General features: G+C 39.4%; 1 protein-coding gene across 2 annotated transcripts in view; it reads left to right on the top strand.

Moving 5' to 3' along the window:
• The window catches only part of LOC124138005 (neuropeptide FF receptor 2-like), a 72,052-nt gene that overhangs the window by 5,781 nt on the left and 42,355 nt on the right, over window positions 1-23,916 (top strand). Inside the window, exon 1 of one of the 2 annotated variants that reach the window (XM_048382710.1) lies at window positions 13,312-13,402. The exons of the other annotated variant lie outside the window; for it this stretch is intronic. The gene's annotated coding sequence lies outside the window, so the exon portion shown is untranslated. Of the gene's footprint in view, window positions 1-13,311; window positions 13,403-23,916 lie in introns of those variants that run through there. 2 annotated transcript variants of the gene reach the window in all.

Below are 23,916 nucleotides of genomic sequence, written 5' to 3'. Positions count from 1 at the left end.
GGTGGCTGGTGGACTAACATCTAGTCTCTGAAATGAATTTTTTTTACAGATAAAACAGTTGTTAAATTATAGTTATGAAACATGATAAAAAAAAACCCAGAGACTATCTTCATTTAATCGAGACTAGCCAAATATTACAGACTTATAAAGGCTGATATATTTGTTCCTGGGTCAGTATGACAGACAAGAGGCTTGGTAGCCTTTGCAACTATCAATTCCAATCTAAAAATGTAACCACTTTCACCCAAATTAATTGTAGTTATTTCCTTTGATACGACATGATCATATGAAAGCAGATGATATTTGATTAATCAACGCATATCTATCTTACCCGTAGCGCTAACCGTACATATTAATATTTCTTGTGATCAAAGGAAAATATTTGTTCTTTGCGAACACCTGGTATCATCACTATTTGAGAATGATTCATAAACGCATGCTCATGATACAGTCGGAATAGTACAAAGGACACCGCTTTTAGCTGAGATTCTATAGATTATGGAAATGTATATTTTTCGTTTTCATTCCAATTATTCCAACGACCCTTTTTGGTAATGTATCGTCATCTTGTCACTGTCAGTGGCGTTGTATAAGAAGGATAAGTAACTATAACGATGTATAATTGTCCCAACGAAATGCATGTACACTTACATGGAGTAATATGTTACTGCCTCTTAAAAATACTTGTAAATGAAATAGGCTATTTGCAATTGAACATGTCAAACAGTTAAGTAAACGTTACGCCAACAACTAACAACAGCGAGCACGCCATGAACGAAATGTATGTCAGTGTTTCCCCTCATGATGGTTTGGGGGCATCCATTATAATTTCATTACTGGGAAATAACGAAGTTGATTACATGTAAGTTGTGTCTAAATAGCATGTTGTTCCATTTAGATATGGGAAATTAGATCATGTGTTAAAAGTTACTTGGTAAGCCCCGTGGGTACACCGTGTTAGCGTTTGACCCCAACAACTTTTGCTTGTCGGACGAGGGGACTCATTAAACCAAGTGGTCAGGCTTGGTGACTTGGTTGATAACGTGTCAACGTACTCGATACTGTGGATTGTTGATCATTGCATCAATCCTTGGTTTGTCTGGTCCAGACTGTTTTTTTACAGGCCGCCGTCATATACTGGAATATTGAAGAGTGCGGCATTAAACAACGAAGAAACATGATGAATTTTAATATCATAAATTAAAGAATAGGCTAGGCCAGAATATATATATAATATGCATTTACGATTTAAACCATACAATTATGATAACATAATGTCACATTTCTCATTCTTTACTTGTGTAAATATCTACTATAACGTTCAGCAGAAAAAAGGCCTATGACTACAGATCCTGAAGTTTATTTATTATAATATCCCTTTACACACAAAATACGTCCAAGAAATTATTTGTTATTTCAAATGACTTGTCCTTCCTATTACTGTAAGATAATACTATGTTTTACGTAAAGATTGTCTATGACATATCCCACTTACGCTCCAGACCATGGAAACACTTACGCGTCCTACAGTAGCTTTCCTTGCAAAGAAAAAATAAGGATATCTCTATTGGTGATTTGAACCATGAGCAAAATTAGATTTAATGAGCGTAACGCAACCTTTCACAGATCGTGTAAGGGGTTGACCATTTCTTATGCTAGTGTATGTGTGTGTTCCTTTGGATAGGGTAGTATGTGGGGGCTTTTGTTTTACTCCCAAAAATTGAGTGCTCGCTGGACATGCACAGTGACCTAATGTTTTGATGGAGTGCCTTAAAAATACCCTGCCTCTAACAACACCCACCACCCTGTGCATCTATGGTGGCCCTCTCATTAGGCATATTCATATAGAGCTTTGCTTCAAGGCGAGGTTTGCAGGTTTTTTTATAGTCGCTGTCGGCAAATTATGTACTAAGCTCGTCTAGATTAAGACATAAGCCAAATGTGTGCTACAATTAGTCACGTCACATGTAGTTAACGTTCTCGTAATGACATGGCGTTCTTAACGTAAACTGTTACCTATATAGCTACATGATAGCTAACATCTGCGGGCAAATGTTGGGAGGGCTTAAGGGTTATGCTACATTTATGTATAATATATCCATCTGCGTGTTAGTGGTTCAATGAAAGTTCGATTCAAAGTGTATTTCAGTGTGATTGGAAGAACGGTGTTACGCCATAGTCAGCGATATAATCGAGTCTGGGCAAAGCAAACATGCAGTGATTGCACGAGACGATCAGCGCCATCAGAACCGATAGCATACCTATTCTTCCCGGCATTCCGACGACGTATCGTTTCAGATTTCAAACGTCTGTGTAACCAGGCAAATACATACTCTAACACTAGTTCTCAACGAATTTCTGTATGTCAAGTCGTCGATTTTCGAAGCTCGAATTGTGCACAAGTATGAGTTTGGACAATGAGTACACAATATTACGATGAATTTTAATTTTTAATTTTAGTAAGGAGCTTTCTTGGTGCCATCATTATTTGAGAGCGATTCATAAACATGCTTATGATATAGTCAGAATCGTACAATGGACACTGTTTTAGTAGAGTTTTCTTATGATGATAGAATGCTTTTTGTCGCTTTTATTGTTGTTAATAAGTATTGAATAATAAGTAGTGTAGAGCAGACTGTTCAGCTCAACTTTTTGTTGTTGCTTCTTTCTGATAAGAATGGATTCATCAGATACCATGGTGAAAGTGTTACTCGTTAGCTGTCAAGTGCGCTTCAACAGTGGCCATATTAGTGTTCTGGACTGTTACCTGCATGTCAAACATAGTCACAATTGCCGTTATAATCTATAAAGGAACAGATCTAGATCTATCTCAATAGATCTCATCAGCATGTCCACACAGCGAGTTTGGATCTCCTGGAGGCGTGAACGTCCTTTGTTCTAGAGACATAACAAAAGTTTGTCCTGTGTTACCAGATCAGTGTATATGAACATATCGTGCAGTACCTTCAGATTAGGCACTGGTTTCGTCTAAGGCTTGCCAGGATCCAATAAGCATTTGTTCGAATCACAGCTTCGCCCTGATTATGATCTGTTGTTTGCCATCTCTTTCACCAAATTGAGTTGGGTAGCCTTGTGGTTAAAGCATTCGGTCGTCACGCCGAAGGCCCGGGTTCGCTTTCCCACATGAGTACAATGTGTGAAGCAAATTTCTGGTGTCCTCCGTCGTGACATTGCTGGAATATTGCTTAAAGTGGAGTAAAACCATACTCAGTCACTTTACCGAATTTGTGGGATTCACTTAAGTGGTACATGTACATGTACATGTACATGTAAACGCATAATTTAGATATGTACCCTACTGGGTTTTTTCGTCAACAGTAGGCTACAGGATGGGATCTATACCTGTCCAGAATACTGTTCAAAGCAGCTTTTCACCCAACTCCCTCGCTCACACTTAGGTAACTGACGCCTCGGCTATTCCTTTAACGAGATGTGAAGATAAGAATCTGATGCTGGAAATAAAGGTCCATGACCTTTGTCAAGTGTCTCCACTACATGTTCCATTCCGTTTAACTATTTGACAAGTAGTTTTGCTTTAGCAGAGATTTCTTATGATTGAAGAAAGGTTTTGTCGCTTATATTGTTATTTCAGTTATTTTCTGATTTTCAAGGAACTTGTCTCTTTTAGGTTTCCTTAAGAAATTACAATACACATCAGTACTTCACAAAGGAAGCAAATTGATAAAGTAGTGACATATCAAATTAGAGTAAATCCGTTTCAACATGGACACAAAAACAGAGTTCCCTTGTCAAAGGTGGTCCGAACTTGAATGAGGTTACAGTGCGCACATTGCTTAGTGCAAAGAGTCACTAGTAGAAGAAGTAACAGCGCGAGCAGTAAAATTGATACCTTGTGTTCATTTTCACAGAATTATTTGCTGTTGATATGTAACGTGTAAATGCAATGTTGTTGAAAGAAATATTAGTTGAAACAATATGTCAAGATGTGTAAGTTCACTTGTACAGAAAATGGACTCCGGACAATTAAAAACGTTGTGCATCATGTGTAGAATTCGCAAAGTTGGTTTCACGTGGAATTTCAATGTAATTACAAAATGACACATAGGTGCTAATTTTGGCCTTCACAAAACCTTCGAACACCCTTTACCAAAGGAACGCCGGAGAAAAAACAATCACCTCAAATGAAGAACTTCCTGATCTTGTTTAGACCAGTAATTAGATGGGGTACCCTTCAGTCTCAGAACATAGTTCTCGGACAGGATCAAGTCGATAAAGTTCTCCTGATTTCAATTGAAGATGAAAGAATGAATGAGCGACTTCTTTGTGGCATGGCCAATTACACGTGAATTCGACCCTGGAGAGTGACAAAATGAACGTGTTATTGACTTATGGTGGAAATTCGATTTTAAAATATACCCCGGTGTTTCTCGTGATTCATTAGCGAGTCTACTCTCCCCGATCCTCACGAAGGGGTCAGACAGGGGTGGATATTCATTCTATCGATACGATAACAACATATAAATCAAGTTGTGCAACTCTTCTGGGAATATCTACATTGATGTGAATGTCTTTAGATGTGAATATATTTACATTGATGTGAATATCTACGTGGATGTGAATATCTACATTGATGTGAATATCTACATTGATGTGAATACATTTACATTGGTGTGAATATCTACATGGATGTAGTGTCAACGTAGATGTGAAACTCTTCATTAAAGTGGATATCAACGTAGATGCAAATATCTACATTACAGAGACGTGAAATGCTATATTTAAATGAAATCCTTGCAATAACAGTGGCATTGCCTAAAATAATGTTCCCCGACGGTTTTACGTAATGTAATATCCCACCCAAGTACAGCAAATGAATTCTGACAATTATTAAGTAAGATTATGTTTTACAGTAAGTGAGTGAGTGAGTTGGGTTTAATGCCGCTTTTGACAGTATTCCAGTTATATCACTTCAGCTTCTTCCGGGAGGAAAGCCCGAAGTGATGCAGGTCTCAGACGTTTACCACTTCGGTGAAACCCACGAGCTGGTGCTGAAAAACCTAGAAACATAATCGGGGCGAACAGGGATTCGAACCAACAATCATAGGTTTCTGGCGTGCCCAAGGGGCGCAACTCTGCACAGCGAATCGCTGCGCCTTAGACGACTGGGCCACCCGTGCCCCCTTTTATAGTAAGAATTATATTATGACAAAATATGTAAAATTATTCACTAATTACATGCATACCTTTCCTACAATGACATAAGTGAACGATTTCATCTGTCCTTGAATGTCCTTGTACATGTAGTCGTCGTTTCAAACCCAAGATTCTCCGACTACGATCAATGGTCTGCCAGCACCATAGATGCTTGTCGATTTCTCTACACTGGTAAACGTCTACAACAAGGGTGACTCCGCCCCAAGGCCTGGTTTTACTACCTTTCAAAATCAGAGTTACGGCTGCGTTTTGGGATTGACTATAAATCACGAATATAATTTAGTGGAAACTGTGCCGTACTCTCGAAATGTCAGTGTGACAAATGGGAAAATGTCCATTTAAAAGTCATTAAGGTTGCGTAGCGAAGGAGACCATGAAAGGCAATTAGTTTTATATATTTCTTTGTGAAAAGGTTATAGCAACACCAACAACATATCACAATATTTACGGTTCTTTGCGTAAAAAGTATGAACGTGATACCGACAGCTTTAAAAATACGGTGTCTATTATGAATGCGATTCAAATAGGAAGAATTGGGTTAATTAAGTGGCATCCTATATACTACTAATACTTCAGCAACTCTGAATTCTTCATCTGACATGTAAACGACTGAACAATTGACCCTCCTTCGGCGAAAGGAGTATAAAACAGTATTTGATTACGGGCTTTTTACCAGATCAAGAGAAATCGGTATGTGCCAATAAGTCAGCATCAGAATAAATCTCGCAACTTAACGACCATAAAGAGACACGTGCCAGTACGCCAGAATTTGGTACAGATGATTTGAATAGGTTGATGCAAGACTATTTATCATGTTGTAAAGGAACTGGGCAGACATTACTATGTTGTCGTATATAGGGATCTACATGTATGTGGCTGGCTGGCTGGTGTTAGAGCTGCTTGGGAGATGCTTTACAACCAGACACCAAGAAGAACTCATTTCTATTAAGCCTTCCCGTCGCTTTTCGCTCTGAAGCATGGTACTTAACCATCATTACTGCAGTACTCGGGGAACGCACAGCTCCAGTTTACTCCCTGTAGGGTACCGCTACTGTCGAGAACTTGCATTTGTTCTTAAGGCTACATGTGCTGCGCGTTTGTAGTCATTACACAGTGATCGGAATGTATGTTTCCACAACAACCGCGTGTGGTTGTCTGTTTTACCATGATCATTAAGACCTTAAATGAGATGGACAGAAATACACTGAAGAGAGAGCAGACTTTGTTAGTAATCAAGTATTTCGGAACTATGTTTGTCTTGTTCGGCAAGGCTAATTAGCACGACAGTAGTACGTTACTATTGAAACGCTTAATGCTTATGTATAACATCGTGATTAAACGTTTGAATTTCAAATATCGGCAGAAATCTGTGCGGATGGAAGACTTAACAGGTCGACTGCACGTAGAAATATTATACAGTGAAATTATTTATGAACAACTCCGTGGTGATTTCGGGTAAATCCCAAGCAACCTATGCTTGTCGCAATAAGCGACTTAATGGATCAGGTAGTAGTTGGGTGCATTAAATGGGACAAAAACATTTCTATTATCATATGAGGTCCGCTGTACGATTCTGACTGTATAATAAGCATGTGCGGATGACTCACTATCAATCAATGTCATATTATCCCTGTGTCGTAGATCGATGTTCATGATGCTTATTACGGTCGGCGTTAAGAGAAAACAACCAACAAATATATTCATAAAACCAATATATACTCATTAATGAAATAAGGGAATGGTTTTGCATCCTAATAAAGAAACAAAATCAAACATTAAACAAATAAAAAAAGTTACTTGCCAATATAGTGAACAACTAATATACCTCTATTACATCCTCTGACGTGTTGATATGAATCAATTCATGATCAGTTACGTGAACACCACAATGAACATAATTCTGCAGTATTCCTGTATTTACCCATGGGTGGGGTGTCTCATTGTTTTGTAATATCTTGGCCAAAATAATCTTTTTCAGTATTTTAAAGAATTTATTTTTAATCCCTGGCTCTGCAAGTATAACGAATGGCCGGTCCCTAAATGCCCTTTTGTTTTTAGCATTTTAGGTGCACCCGTATAAGTTGGTTTAGTTGTGCCATTGACGTGTCTACTGTTATCTACATGTACAATGTCAATTGGCTGTTTGTTCAAGAGCTTGCTCGCCACTCCCAAACCCAGGTACGAATCGACTGGGGATCGCGAGAATAAGAGACCTCAATCTCGTATTGCTGGACAATTGCGTGCCACACTCACTCATCGAGTTGAACTTGCCCTTGACAAATCTGTTCTTGGACCATACTTTATGTGTACACATGCGTTAGCTTTCGTTTGGACTTGATTTTACTCATATTTAGTAATATTGAGAAATGACATAATCTCTATCACCCAATGATCTTTAGAAACGAAACGTTATAGCATGACTACGCCAAGTCTTCGTTCTTCGTGTTGTCTTAACTGAGATTATATTATACGAGGGCTGGTCAAAAAGTTCTAAGCGTAACAAACAAAACCAACAATTGTGAAACAGTTTTTCATTTTATTTTTTAACATAATCTCCCTGCTTTTCAATAAACTTCTCATATCGATAGTGAAGCTTTTCAAAATCAGTCAGGAAGAAGTTTTCTGAAGCGAGGTCGTCGTTGTCGTCATAGCGCTTTCCACGAATATGTACTTCCAGTTTAGGAAACAGGTAGAAATCACTTGGTGCCAGGTCTGGCGAGTATGGAGGGTTAGTAAGTTCTTCGAACCTACTTTGTCGCACAGAAGAATTTGCATGTCGAGAGGTGTGAGAAAAGGCATTATCATGAAGGTGTAGAACTCCAGCAGTCAGCATTTATCGCCGCTTTTCTTCAAAAACTTGATGACTGCTCGGTACTCGTTCGTTTTCATTACTGTGCCCATTTGGACCACGCTCACGTTCAACTAGCTGTCACTAATATACAAACGGCCCCAACAGACCAAATACACTTGCAATGGACTACTCAAACAATGTACGACATTGCCGAGTTAAATTTGTTATGGCCCATAGATGAAAGTTAGTCAGGCTTAGAAGTTTTTGATCAGCCCTCGTATCGGCAATATCAAAACGTGGCAAAGGTATACAACTCTTGTTTCGGAGGAACTAATGACCACCAGTTACTTATGATCAAAACACTGTCATATTGTGTTCGTAGACGTACGTCTCTGTCAGAATTGAATGTGGGGAAAAAGAGCACTAGTTCCCCACAGTTAGTTACCCACAGGGTACCCCCTGTTAGAAATGTAAGGCAGTTTTCGTACAATCTTAATTTAATCATAGTGCTTTAAAAGTGCATATCCCTTCAATATTCTGAACATTAAATTTGACCATGATTGATAAAGTTACCAGTGTTTCATTATCTCCACTGAATTCAAACGTATTTGTTTATTTCAAAATTGATACTGCTTTCCTGTATGTCAAATACCCAAGCACACTTTCAGAGTTTAATACGGTTGGCATTTTGTGAATTCAAACCTTTTGTCTGAAAATAGATATGTCAAATTCGCCACTCCATGTGTTTATGGGATATATATGGTCCCGTGACGTAAGTACAGTCGGATTGCAGTGACGCTGAACATAATTGAGACAGCCGATGCCTACGTTTTGCCTAAATATCTTATCCCCAAATTTCAAATAGATGTTTGTCCTCAGGTATTTAAAAATGGGCAATTTAAAGTGCAAGTATGATGAAAAATAGTGATAGATTTTTCTAACATCATTATGTAGCCAGTGTGATGTACAATACGAAGAAGAAAGTCTGAAAACGTAAAGTTAGCGCTATTGCTCTTAATTAAAAGTACGTATTTTGAGGTCTGTATTTGTCACAACCCAAATGAACCCGAATAGCCGAAGCAAGGAATAGTGGCTTAACAAGAATGGCCGATTTGACCTACAAGCTGATGGGATATCAGCTCAAGCCGGGTATAGAATATACGCGATGGTTTTATCATTTGTTGGGAGACTTGTGTTGTATATATAATAATTGTATAACATTCAAGTATGTCATAAGTATTGCTAGCGTGGGCGTGTCAAGACATGATTTAAAGTGAATAAAATAATTTTATCATCGTGATATGTTTCTCTTTTCAAATTAAAGGGAGCGGGTTCCACAAACACCCACACCTTCAGTCCTTGCCGTTATAAAGATAGACATCGATTGATCTTTGTAGCCAAGTAAGTGATAATTAACCAGAACGGTATTTTGTCTCATCTTTAGTCACTCATCATACACAACATGTAGCTGCAGTAGATTATTGCATAATGTATGCAAGCAGTCAGTCTAGGTATCATAAAACACTCAGCCATGATTACAGATTAATGTAACACGTTAGTAAGTGACACGGATTCACAGAGTATGTGACATGTCGCTTCATATTTATAGTGTTATTTCAAGACTATCTGGACATTGTGATTTGGAGAAAATATACTGAACAATCGAACCAATCTGTGTTCTGCAATCACTTGTAATCCATGCGTCAAAAACGGGGTTCATCCTGGTTGTTTTCGTCACTATTGTCGGTCACAGGAAGGGTTCGTTTGTACTTCTTCCGAAATCACCGATTCATCTGTCAGAGTCGAACATATCGGCAAGTTGTGACCATTATTCCGCGATGATTTGGAGAAAATATACTGAACAATCGAACCAATCTGTGTTCTGCAATCACTTGTAATCCATGCGTCAAAAACGGGGTTCATCCTGGTTGTTTTCGTCACTATTGTCGGTCACAGGAAGGGTTCGTTTGTACTTCTTCCGAAATCACCGATTCATCTGTCAGAGTCGAACATATCGGCAAGTTGTGACCATTATTCCGCGATGATTTGGAGAAAATATACTGAACAATCGAACCAATCTGTGTTCTGCAATCACTTGTAATCCATGCGTCAAAAACGGGGTTCATCCTGGTTGTTTTCGTCACTATTGTCGGTCACAGGAAGGGTTCGTTTGTACTTCTTCCGAAATCACCGATTCATCTGTCAGAGTCGAACATATCGGCAAGTTGTGACCATTATTCCGCGATGATTTGGAGAAAATATACTGAACAATCGAACCAATCTGTGTTCTGCAATCACTTGTAATCCATGCGTCAAAAACGGGGTTCATCCTGGTTGTTTTCGTCACTATTGTCGGTCACAGGAAGGGTTCGTTTGTACTTCTTCCGAAATCACCGATTCATCTGTCAGAGTCGAACATATCGGCAAGTTGTGACCATTATTCCGCGATGATTTGGAGAAAATATACTGAACAATCGAACCAATCTGTGTTCTGCAATCACTTGTAATCCATGCGTCAAAAACGGGGTTCATCCTGGTTGTTTTCGTCACTATTGTCGGTCACAGGAAGGGTTCGTTTGTACTTCTTCCGAAATCACCGATTCATCTGTCAGAGTCGAACATATCGGCAAGTTGTGACCATTATTCCGCGATGATTTGGAGAAAATATACTGAACAATCGAACCAATCTGTGTTCTGCAATCACTTGTAATCCATGCGTCAAAAACGGGGTTCATCCTGGTTGTTTTCGTCACTATTGTCGGTCACAGGAAGGGTTCGTTTGTACTTCTTCCGAAATCACCGATTCATCTGTCAGAGTCGAACATATCGGCAAGTTGTGACCATTATTCCGCAAAAAGAAACGAAGTAAGTACGATCGATGCTTCATCATTTTATACACAGGTAATCGAATATCTTAAACACAGACGTCTCAGAACAGGAATACTGTCAAAAGGGGCGTTAAACCCAACTCACACACTCACTCACTCAATCTCACACAAAAAATAAACCGAAACGCGAACAATAAACGCAATTGAATAAATGGTATTGTAATCTTACCGAAGTTGTGATGTAAATGGTCTCTGTCACATTTCCATTGTTGAAGGAATGAGAAGTATATTTCAATCCTTTTATCCAACTCATACCCATGCCTGATGCAGTGCGTTTGTTCTGCGATCAAGCGTGTAATTTCGGAGGTAGTTTGTGCGATCAAGCGAGTAATTTTGGAGGCAATTTCCACCAACAAGATCAAATTTGGAGCCTCTGTATATAAAGGCTCCATCTCCGCTGTATTTTTGATACTTTGAAACTGACAGACAGGACGAAAGTGAAAAGAAACCTTATATGCGCCACTTTCGACGTTTTGAATACAATATTTGCATTAACGATGTTACGATCTATCCAAATCTGCAAGGTTTTCTATACCCATGAGACTTGCACTTAAAATGTGAAGGCCTAGGAAATATTGTAAAAGAGGGACTACAGAAAAGTCTTTGTGCAATATATCCATTATCTTGAATTACTTTGCATTGACCAAGGAGTGAAACTGATGAGTTAGAATATCTTGTTTCTTGGTTTAACACTATTTTGACATTAAGTGTTACGACAGACCATGTGAAAATCTTCCATGATTTGTTGGCTTCCATTTTGAGGGATGACCGAGAAATGCGTCACAAGAATATCACTAAAACGTTAGTATTTCAGGTATGTGTTAATAAACTGTGGATCGCTTTTAGTTTTGCTGCAATGATTTGTTTGTTTTGTTTGTTGTTTAACGCCGCACTCAGCAATATTACAGCTATATGACGGCGGTCTGTAAATAATCGAGTCGGGACCAGACAATCCAGTGAATGACATCATGAGCATCGATCCACGCAATTGGGATACGATGACACGCATCAACCAAGTCAGAGAGCCTGACTCCCCGATCTCGCTAGTCGCCTTTTACGACAAGCATGCCATTGGTTTGCTGAAGACCTATTCTACCCCGGATCTCCAAGGGTAGTGCTTCAATGAAATTATTGCTTCAATGAAATTATTAACAATGAAGTCCCTCTCTGTGATAAAACATTATGATGTGTGCTCGATATACTCTTATATATAATAAATACCGTGCAGCTTGAAGCAGAAATGAGTTGCCTGATTCCCATCCACAGTGCTTTACCGAAACCGATTCAATATCCGTTCTGCTGAAGTAACAACAGTGTGACTTGAAGAATATTTTTATATAATAAATACATTTTTATACACGAAATAGGACAAGCAGTCTTTCAAAAAAGGGATAACAGAAAATCGAGTTTGTCCCAATCGATGTTTGTTGTTCGTTGTATTTGAACTCCAGGAGGTGAGAATTGTGTTAATTTGGCCTTGGTCAAGTTTAAGCAGAAGCTGTGTACATCGGGAAAGTAAAGTTAACTTTCAAGAAACTTCCTGCAATTTATAGATACCCATTGACGTAAAAGAGAAAATTAAATTTTTTATTCCGAAATAGAAAGAAATGCTTTTTCTGACCACAGTGCAATATACATTGACGTATGTGTAATGAAAGGTATGATTGATCACAAAGAGTTTGAAATTGCAATTTCTATATTCAAGCATGTCTATTACAAGTTAAATGAGTGTTAGTATTTATAGCATGCCCCATTTCAACACTTCCGTAATTCGGTTGAACATTAATAACGGCGCTGCACTCAAAGTTTCTTTATTATGCATCAATCCAACATGAAAGACTCGTAAACTAGCTGACCTTCCTACCTCACAAACCACGGATAATGTCGTCACATCAACCAAGGAAAAACGTGTTTTTTTAAACATCTAGGGTGATATATGTACGCCAACTGGCCCCAAACGAGAATGTGGGCGTGATTGACTTCCTGTTCGTATCATTTGAGGTATCTTGGGATTACTTCAGACGTGTTGGCTGACACACGTTGCAATTCTTAGTTTTGGGAATCTGGAATAAGTCATGTAATGGATATCAATGCAGCCTATTCATGATTTCCATCTTGAAGAAAGGTCTGTCAGGGCTTTTAGGGTAATTCTTGACTTGATAGACGACTGCGTTTATTAAACGAGTCATTACTGCATGTATTCTTAACTGTAAAAGACTATTTGTTGTCACGATTAATGCGTTTTGAATAGCATGTTACCGAGAAAACGATTGGTAGAATCTTCTTTATTAGCAAACGTTGGCTTCAGCTAGGAATGTAATGAATCTGATTAGTTAGTATACATGAAGGGTTTTTTTTAGTTACATTGGCCTATGTATATTTCTCTAAATCTAGCGTCTGCCTGGAGGTCGGAAGGAAGGTCCCCAGCCGCGTCATGCCATTGTACTTATTGTTAACCTGCCTGGTGCTCGGCATTGGGGGAATAAAGCAAGGACTGGACGACTGGCAGTCAGTATACTGTGTCTGGGTAGGTTATCCATGTTAAACTGTGGTATGGTGTCTCAGTGGGCTAGCACAATAAAACTGGCATTAGTCTGGACTAGTACAAGCAGCCGCACACGCACAAACACACACACACGTGCATGCATGTTCCTATGAAAGTGCAGTAATCTTCAACGCAACCCAATTCACTTCATCTCACCTTACATAAATCTTCATCTTATCTGGAAATGACGGGAAACGTCATTGCGGTGTACATGTCATTATGCTAGATTTCTCCCCAAATTAAAATAATGCTTAAGTTTAATATTTTCTACTTCGTCTGTTAGGTCAACATAGAATGAACATACAATGGAATCTTGAGTGTTGTGTTGTATTGCATTCATTCGAAATATCGTTGAGGATGCCTTTGGGGCAAGGGCAGAATTGTCACAATAGTCTAGTAAACATGACTATACTTGTGTGTATGACAATGCGGAAATAAAACACGTTGCTTCTCCACTCCACTTCTCCACGAGGATCACCTCTTTTCGAGCCCCCAAACAATACGTAACCATGCGTCTAATGCCCTAATCAAGATGGAGCTTCAAAGCTCACTGAAGACATCAAAGTGTTCGCCTCTTGTCGCTAAAGTAATGTTACGAATTAAGCTCACGAGGTAAGATAAGAACAATCGTATGTACCGATGTAACGGCTGCTGTTTGTGTACTCCATGTCTGTAATGTCATGTGACTGACCATGTTGTGCATCTATTTTTAACTTAACTGCTGGGGATAGGGATCATGTGACGGTAACCCGATGGCGCCTGATTGATTCGTCTCGCTTGGCGAAGCATTATCACGATTAAACTGACAAGATGTGGTCATTTAACTTTCCAATTGTAAACAGAAATAAACGTTCTCAAAGGTAAGATTTAACTTTATTGTATTGGGATTGCAATTGCTACTTGAAATGAGAAATACTTCTTAGGGGCTCGAAAACAGAGTACGCGAGGATACACACGATGTACCCACGCTAGGCCTTTCGCAATATCCTGGTATGAGGTGAGGTGAGGTGAGGTGAAGATTATTGCACTTATATAGCGACGTGCATGCACGTGTATGCATGTATGAGGCTGCTTGTACTAGTCCGGACTAATGCCGATTTATCATCCTGTGCTAGCTCACTGAGATACCATGCCGCAGTTTAACATGAATACCCCACTCAGACACAGTATACTGACTCCGAGCCGACCAGGCCTTGTTTTAGCCCCTTAATGCCGAGCCCCTGACAGGGTAACAACAAGTACCATCTTTTAACGTCTTTTGGTATGTCGCGGCCGGGGATCGAACCCCGGACCTTCCGCTCTCCGGTCGGACGCTCTACCACTAGACCACGGAGGCGGTCTCTCCTGGTAAGGACGTGGTAATATTACAAGTACTGTATTCGACGTAAGAAGCGCCCCTCTCTAATAAAGCCCCCACGGTGATATTTGCTAATATATTGGCTAATTGGCTAACAATCCCAATTAGCACCACTTCCGATTGATCAATGTACACAAAACTTATTTATTCGTGTATAATACGCACTCGTGTGTTATATGTACCCTTAATTATGAGCAATCATATTCTGGAAAAATATATCTGTCGTGTATACTACGCACAGACTTTTTTGTATCATTTCAGCTACATAAACCTAGAAATTTACGCTCTTTCAACTCTGTTTTTTCTCTCACCAAATTATATTCTAATAAGAGCCCCAATTTCTAATTTTAAGAGCGCCCTGGGCGCTTATTACGTCGAATACGGTATTCGTGGTTGGACATTATGTGACATTCATTTTATAAGGATCAGTTAGAGTGATGGTATGGTTTTAACCCGCGTTTAGCCATAATCTAGCAACATGACAGCGAGGGTCACCAGAAATGTGTTTCTGTCAGTGCACCCATGTGGGAGTATTGAACCGGGGACTCCAATGTGACGAGCTAACACTTTAACCACATGGCTACACTCCCAACCCCATTTTGGTTTGACCCATAGAACAGATATGTATTCATGAACATAAATATATCTAGGACTGTGATGTTTTAACGTTTACTGATAATATACAGTACACTGCGTTAAAAAAGAACACGCTTATACCGAACTGACGGATATAACGAACTATTCCTTTTTGTCCCGGCCATTTGCTGTACATTTTATCATATAAAATTGATGGATATGACGAACACGCTTTTAACGAAATAACACACTGTAAATCGTGAAATGTTGGTGTGAAATTAAGACGAGTATTGAAAATTGAGTCGGCGTATATATATATATATATATATGTCCTTACCGTTTCAGTTCTTAAATTTACTACGTGATTCGAATTCGACTGCAGATTCGTTACTTTAATATTGCGTATGGTTGGTCACGTGTAATAATATCCTGTTCAAAACGACATTCCGTAACAAAAAAATCAAACTGATACTATCACTATTGCGAGCAATTTTCAGAGATCTTCGTGGCTTATCTAGCTCTCTATTGCTGATGCATACAAATGCTCTCTTAACAAGCCTTGAAGATAACCGTGATTGCGCGAGACCCAGCGGATATAAAAGATACCTTGGTCTGTTGCTTCAGCTTTGGGTTCTATTTGTCAATCTTGAGAGCACACTGAGCCCTGCGAAATCCTAGCCCCCGAGCTCTGCTTAAATCCCCGGATTACGTGTTAATTGGATTGCTATACCGTTTACGTAATCAGTAGGCGATGAGTTATGGACAGCATCAATTCTAGTCGTAATGGAGGCAGGAAAATGAATAATTCTTTCATTTGTTTGTGCTATTTAAATAACAAGAATCATAGGTATGCTTCTAGTAATTGATCGCAATATAATTCGACATACATGTACTAACATACCCATATTTCACATGAAATGAATAAAATAGTATTCATATTTTTTCATATACGAAAGTATTTCATGATAAGGAACCCACCATAATATATTCGGGGAGTGCTGGATTTTTTGTTAGAGAAAGGATATTGTTTTTGGCCACTGCAGTGATTATTGTTTTGAACATGGTTAAAAGAACAATAAATTTTTGAAAATGGTGGTTTTTTACGGAATCCAAGATAAAACTGATTATACCAAAGGCAACATAAGGGGAACCGACATTTTGGTACGTTTAATGTACCCACAACATACTGACACCTTACTGAATGCTGTTTAAAGAGATTAAATATTCCACTGCATTGTCTCTCAGTAGTGATCTCAATATGAAATTGGAAGTCCTCGACGTATTCCAGACCACAATATACGTACATAAGAAGTCCCGTTGATTAAACTCTGTTTCGAATATGATTTTATCATTGTAATTGTATCTTTATTTCTATCAAGACGGAACATTGCTATTATTACAAGATATTAATACCATCCTTGATAAGTTCCGGTGGTTCTGAGTCTCAGCCAGCATTTCCTGGCCCTAAGATTAGCGCTAAGATGATCGTAGTTTAACTCCCATAGTTTACATAGGCTTGCGGTAGTCGTAACTTTGTAGAACGGGCCCCAGGTTAGCAAAATCAACTGAGGATGGGTGGACAGTGAACGTGTACAGTGAAACCTTTTTAGCCCGGACGCCGTTAATCCGAAAATGTTTCTTTCCGTGGACAAGCATTTACAGGAACATTAATTACAATAGGCAATCATTTTATTAATTATTTGAACCCATGGTTCGTTTATGAAGAGAATTATCATTGCAGACGTTCAAGAGAACACAACCGGACTATCAGGGTTTCATGGCACAAGCGATATTTATCACCAATTTAACTACCAACATTAGTAAAAGAAACTCAAGATCGATAGACCAACCTTTCAATAAACGTCTTTAGCGGTCCAATTGAAAGGCCACCCGTTGCCTTGGAGGTAAACAAATTTAGTTTAAAGAATTTTTTTTGCTTTCGGAAACCATAGTTTATACACAGGGGATTGTTCGAGGTTAACAAAGTCTGATTAAAGCATGACTTATTTACAGTAGGTCGTACTAGACGGTTCTATGAGAAAGTTACCAAATCTCCAGATACTTGGGAATCAATTTGTTTTCAGAAGTGCGTGTGACTTGAAACCAAGATGTTGCAATCCGCAAATAATACCACTGAATGATAATCGCTTGGTGGGAACATTCCACATATACCCCCTCCACTGTACCGACACGGGTGATGTGAACAGGGTGAATGGAATACATTACCATTTTTTTCGAAAATGTTAAATTCAGTCGTCTTAGTAAACAGCTGACCTCAAGTACTAACACACATGTTTTAAACACAATCTTCATAATCTGATCATCGTTCAACAATGCGGTGTCTGCAAAATGACGAACGTCTTACGGATATAGGTCTGCTTCAGGGTGGTACGAGTCAGGCTCTATAGCCAATACCCTCAATGTGTTGGGGCGGTCGGGTAGCCTAGTGGTTAAAGCGTTCGCTCGTCACACCAAAGACCCGGGTTCGATTCCCGACATGGGTACAATGTGTGAAGCCCATTCCTGGTGTCCCCCGCCGTGATATTGCTGGAATATTGCTAAAAGCGGCGTGAAACCATACTCACTCACTCACTCACTCACTCAGTGTGTGAGATGCATGCGTTGTCAGTTCCCACACAAAACGTTGGCGATATGAATCGAGAACAAACAACCAGATAGTCAACCACAAACCCAGTTCTACAAGTATTAAAGTTCCCAGGAAGACCATTCGCAATCGACTTCATGTGGCTCATCCGAGCTCTCCTCTACTGCTAGGTGTAATTTCACGTTTGACTGATCACCAACCCGACGCCAATGGTGCAGACACCGTAGGCATTGGGAGAATGAACGATGGTCACGTGTAATGTTCTCTGACGAATACAGACTTACCCTACACATCCTTGATACGCGTGTAAGTAAACGTGCTAATAAACATAACACCAACGTCAATGTCCGCCAGTATTACAGGCATGGCAGCGGTACAGTGATGGTGTCTGTTTGTTTGCTTGCCGCACTCAGCTGTATGACAGCGGTTGTAAATAATCGAGTCTGGACCTGACTATCCAGCGATTAACATCATGAGCATCGATCGACGCAATTGGTATACGATGCCATGCATCAACCAAGTCAGCGACCCTGGCCACCCGATCCCGTTACGAAAACCATGGTTGCCTCGACAAGCATGGGATGCTGAACACCACATCTAACCCGGATCTTCACAGGTGAGGGGTGGTATGGGTGGGATCACCGTGACGGACAGTACGCCATTACAGACAGTACTACCGGGACAAACATAGTGGCCCTTGCCGTGCTAACCTTTCGCAAGCAACTTTGGTCGACGTTTTGCCTTCCAAGATGACAATGCTCACCTTAGTCAAATTTCATTTCGTAGTTGCAGCACTAGGACATCACCCTATTTCCATGGCCTGCAGTGAACCCGATAGTTCCTCTATTTAGCACGGAAGAGGTTTACGTAGCACTCAACACGCAAGATGAACGAGACCTTGCCGCAACATGAAATGTCGGATTTCCGTTATCCGGAAGCCTTCCGGAAACCTTCCCTTTAAAAATGTTGTCGTGCATTTTGTGTGAAACACTTTCAAAAACATCTGAAAATTACAAGAAACTTGAAGGTTGCTTAAGGTATTCGAAAGGTTTCCGGAAAACGGAAAACTGCCTTTTCATGCTGTGTGCTCTTCAAGAAGAGTGGACAAGGAAATCTTTAATTGCCTGTAAACATTTTGATCAGGAGCATACGACGTCCAATCAATGAATGCTAGTTGAATCGTGGCGGGTTTACCTATTACTAATGGACACGTATGTAAAGTGCAGTTTCACAATTCACCTTTTGTGACGTTCAAGAACTGTTTTACCTTCAGTTCCACCCTCCACCCACCCTATCGAACGTAAGGTCGTGATAATAATGCTTTCTCAAATCTTCATTGTTTGTTATGATCCCCTTACTCATCACCAGCACTAAACATCATGATCAATTTGCCAAATTATTTCTACAGAAATGCCCTAAATGAATATAATTCCAGTATATTCTGTCCATTATCCTTGATACAAAGCTAACTCACACATACATGACAACAAATCCGTCTTGCTCTCTCCAAAGATGAACCCCCTATCATCTCCATGTTTCGTATTTGTGCAAGCTGCATGTATAATGCGTGATTAAAATCTAAAAAAACCCACAGCTTTTCTCATCACAGATGGCATCTATTATCTCCACAGTAGCAGTAATAACGCCATCCGACAGATGCTTGATTTACGCCGACAAAACCATGACGCAAATCTGTCAGATCCAATTTCCTTCGCACCAAAAACAGTACTGAATTGAGAATATACAAGACAGTGTTTACTCGACAATGATAAATAATCTCCCATGAGATGCAGTACGGCTAAATTTATACCATTCAATAAAGAAACGTGAATCTGAGTGTGCTTTGGAGAAATAATGTGATGAAAAAACGCTTAATGGCCATTGAATAGACTGAAAAAGGTAAGTTAATTTGACGGATCATTGCGAAAGCATTCTCCCAAAGGGAAGACAGACAAATTTGAAGAAATCTGGGCATATGTATTGATTTTCTGTTACTTTGGATGATAAATTGAATATGACGTGCTGCTGCAGCGAACTACATCATAATCTAAGAACAATGAACTCATAACAGGGAACCTCATTCCCTAAAGTCTAGGGTGTGATTATGTCGCTTAAGAATCACTTGAGACTATATCATGCAGCTGGCATTTACTGTGGATTGTTTTGCATTCGATGTAGCATTTACGTCAGTGCAAGTTGATGCCTCAATGGAACGTATAAAGCTTCTCTGGTTACATATTAAATGTGATAAGTTTTATTTATGTAAGACTACTTTCAGCTAGAAATAGTATGTGTAACGTTAGTACGTAGCTGAGCTTCAGGTTTTAGATGAAAAACTTGAATTACCAACGACGTCACAACATTTCGTGGTGATCAACAGAGAGAGAGAGAGAGAGAGGGGGGGGGGGGGGGGGGGGGGGGGGGGGGGAACTAGTCAAAGGCCAATTACTTTTTAGTAGGGTCCTGATGGGTTTTAATGCTTAACGTAAAACACCCTTCAAACACTATCGTAAACGTAAAATTCATCTTTTTTATCGTAAAGACTTATTGTAAAATACCAAAAAATAACTGCTTAACGTAAATATATAATTTACTGCTTATCGTAAAATGATTAAAATGGTCAAAAACAGTCTGTCTTCAAGATCCAAATGCTTTGCCACAGAAAGCAGGCTGTGCAACTGACGCAGGGGACCAGTCTAGAATGTTTAGCGATTTGATATGTCCCTCCATGGCTGATTTAGGAATTTTTCGCGACGATTTTATTGAAAAATAAGAAAAATTACTGCTTAATGAAAAAGTACCCTAAATTTTACTGCTTACTGCTTTTGGGACCCACCCATCAGGACCCTCTTTAAGGGCTTGATGGACCAGAGTTAATCAAAGGGGACACAACACAAGACAGCATAAACATACACATTTTGGTGGAAATTCGTTAACAAGGGGTCTTGATGGTGGTATCTGTTTCCCCATGCGGCATATCATGCTGCATATGATGTTCAAATGGCGCTGCAGGTTCTAGATTCGAGTTGTATTATTCCACAAGATTCAAATGCAGCAACAACAAAAAATGTCTTGACGAGAATGCTTCGGTCTCATCAGTTCCCATTCTCCTCAAATGTTTGTGTTGGGTCCGTTTATCGGGAAATATATGGTAACATTTGAAATAGTTATGGTTTGGCTCTATCGAAGTATCTAAACATCTTTGAGTCAAAGTAAGGATTTGTCAACTTCACAGTAATAATCGTTGTTATTTTGATGGTGAGATGTAGAAATACACTCGATTTAATAATCTGGTATGATAGTATGGAAGTCATAATTTCCTCAACCTTCTCTATGGAGTCTTAGAAGCACACACCATAAAGGTCCATATCCTTTGCAATGAATGTGTCAGAGGCAAATTAAAATGGTTCCTGTTCGAATGATTTCTGGTATGTTTACTACTAGCAGTGCTTCCCTCTAGGGTATCACTTTAATTTGGTCTAGAAGCGAGCGATGAACCGTAATAATCGTCACTTGTTGCAGCCTTTGCACAGTAAACACCGACTCGACCTTAGGTCATCAATGTTGCTGGATCGTGAGTAATGGAGCTGATTGCCAGTACGTTAACACTATAGATCAAACCCAAGAGTAATCGTATGTGACAGGGGCAAAGATATTTCTGAGGCTTTGCCATTTCCTATGCATATAGGTAGACATTTATTTTCCTGTCGTGTTACATTGCTATCATTGCGTAACCTATCACCTTAATGTTCAGCACATTAAACACAAAGTCAGGTAGTGGAAGAACTCTGAGTCAGCGACATGAATTTTGATCTAATCACCATGGAGACTGACATCTTCGTAATAAAATATTTGTATCGTATACAAGGAATAATGCCAGTTTTTTATCCTTATCTGGAAATATACTTGACTCGGTTTTACGTACACTCATCATGCAAGCTCCTGGTGTTTAAAAGTGGATATGAATTTCATGATCTTATGCTTCTCTCACCATAATGGGTGAGAGAGTTGGGTTTAACGCCGCTTTCAACAGTATTCCAGTTAAATCACAGCGTGGCAGCTTCATTTTGGAGGATCGCCCGAAGGGATGATGGTCTTAGACGTTTGCCACTTTGGTGAAACCAACAAGCACGGGCCTGTTGCTGAAAAACCAAGAAACACCGGTTCGCCCTGTTCATGTTTCTAGCTTTGTCGCCACCATGCACGTGTATGTAGGTTTTACCAAAGTGGTTTATGTCTTAGATCTGCATCACTTTGGACTTTCCACTCACATCAAGCTGGCACACTTTGATATGACTGAAGGACTGTTCAAATTTCCGTTAAACCAAACATACTCACTCGTCATAATAGAACTCTCATGAATGTATGCCACCCATCAAGTTCCTGAAGAGTTCAGACACGTATATCCGTCCATTCCCACACACCATGCACACACTAAGTCTGGTAGTATATATGAAATACTTCTCACACAGTAGGTTAAGCTCACATAGTCGGCGCTCATTAGTAACATTTACACGTTGGTATAAGTGTCTGGAGTGTGACTGAAAGTAATTAGTTATTGCTTGATTGATCTAGGTAAGAACACATGGGTTTGAATGACAGGGTTTGAACTTTCAATGACAGAGCATCACCAGAACGTAGATCAACTTCGAAATGTAGGAAGCTAGAGATCTCGTACTTTTATGGTTTATCCACCTATCTGTAATGGTCTGGTGTAAGTGGCGCGCTCATCTAAACGAGTGTGACTCTGTGCTCCTTATTATTCGTATGTCTAGTAATTTTATGGTTTATCAACCTATCTGTAATGGTCTGGTCTAAGTGGCGCGCTCATCTAAACGAATGTGACTCTGTACTCCTAATTATTCGTATGTCTAGTAATATATTTTTAAAGCATAATCAATCATTTCGCAGTATGTCCATAACATCCTTCAGAGCTTTTTACGACTTCATCAATGACCGCAACGTCAAGATGGTAGTCTAGTTTACGGCTGACAACAAATATCTCATTCCCTGCTCATGCTTGTCAGCGACTTCGCCCTTATCATTCACGTAAGGTCTACGATACCATACAAAGTAAGCTTAGCGTCATATGACCTCAGTTCTTGATATACGCTGGATTCAATTTCGATCAAATTCTAATGAGATTGCAATGACCATTTCCCCCTGAAGACCCTCTACATTGCTGACAAAGCGTTCATTTTGTTGTTTTTTAATCCTCTCTCTCATCATGATAAGAGTCAAAGCAGATCTGACGCAATGAGGGCTCTCGTTAAAAACGCCTGTCGCTTTATTCTGATCGATTACATCTTTTCTTGCTTGGGGCCTTTGTAGGGAGATAGTTGATTTAACCTTCTTGTTTGTGTCTCTGTATGACAAGTCTCAAGAGCAACATTTTCTACATAATGTTTATCATGGCTCGTAGACGGTACTAGGGAGTTGACCGTAGGGATGCAACACGCATATCACAATCGACTGCGCCTCTGAAAAAAAAACAATGCCATCATCTTTGAACTCAAAGGACTTGGATCTCAAAAGAGATAAAACGCTAATGGTGTCTTTTTGAATTCCCTTCAAGTAACGAGTGGTTAAAATTAGCTTGCTATACACTGCGCTTGTCCGAGTAAACGGAGCAGATATATGTTATTGCGTGAATGGAATGAAATGGCATTTGCAAACTTAATTATTAGATTAATAAACTGTTGTTTCTATCTGGTTGATTGGTACGGTTTAGAACATGTTAATCTTTTTATGTCAATAAATGGCACTCTGTGATGAAGGATTTCCTGTCAAGCATATTTTTCGTGACGGTGTGGACGTTGCAACGAATATGTGTTCGGGGTCATTTCATTTCGAAATATTTTATTAGTTAAGTTAAGTTAGCTAGTTAGTTAGATTTTAACGTAGCCTCGGCATTAATTATTTCAGCCATATAGCGAGAAATATTTTATTAGATAATGA

Source organism: Haliotis rufescens, unplaced genomic scaffold (assembly GCF_023055435.1).
Source record: "Haliotis rufescens isolate VD_foot unplaced genomic scaffold, xgHalRufe1.0.p SCAF_40, whole genome shotgun sequence".
NCBI lineage: Eukaryota > Metazoa > Mollusca > Gastropoda > Lepetellida > Haliotidae > Haliotis > Haliotis rufescens.
The sequence above is the reverse complement of the archived record's forward strand: the minus strand, read 5'-3'. Positions and strand labels throughout refer to the sequence as shown.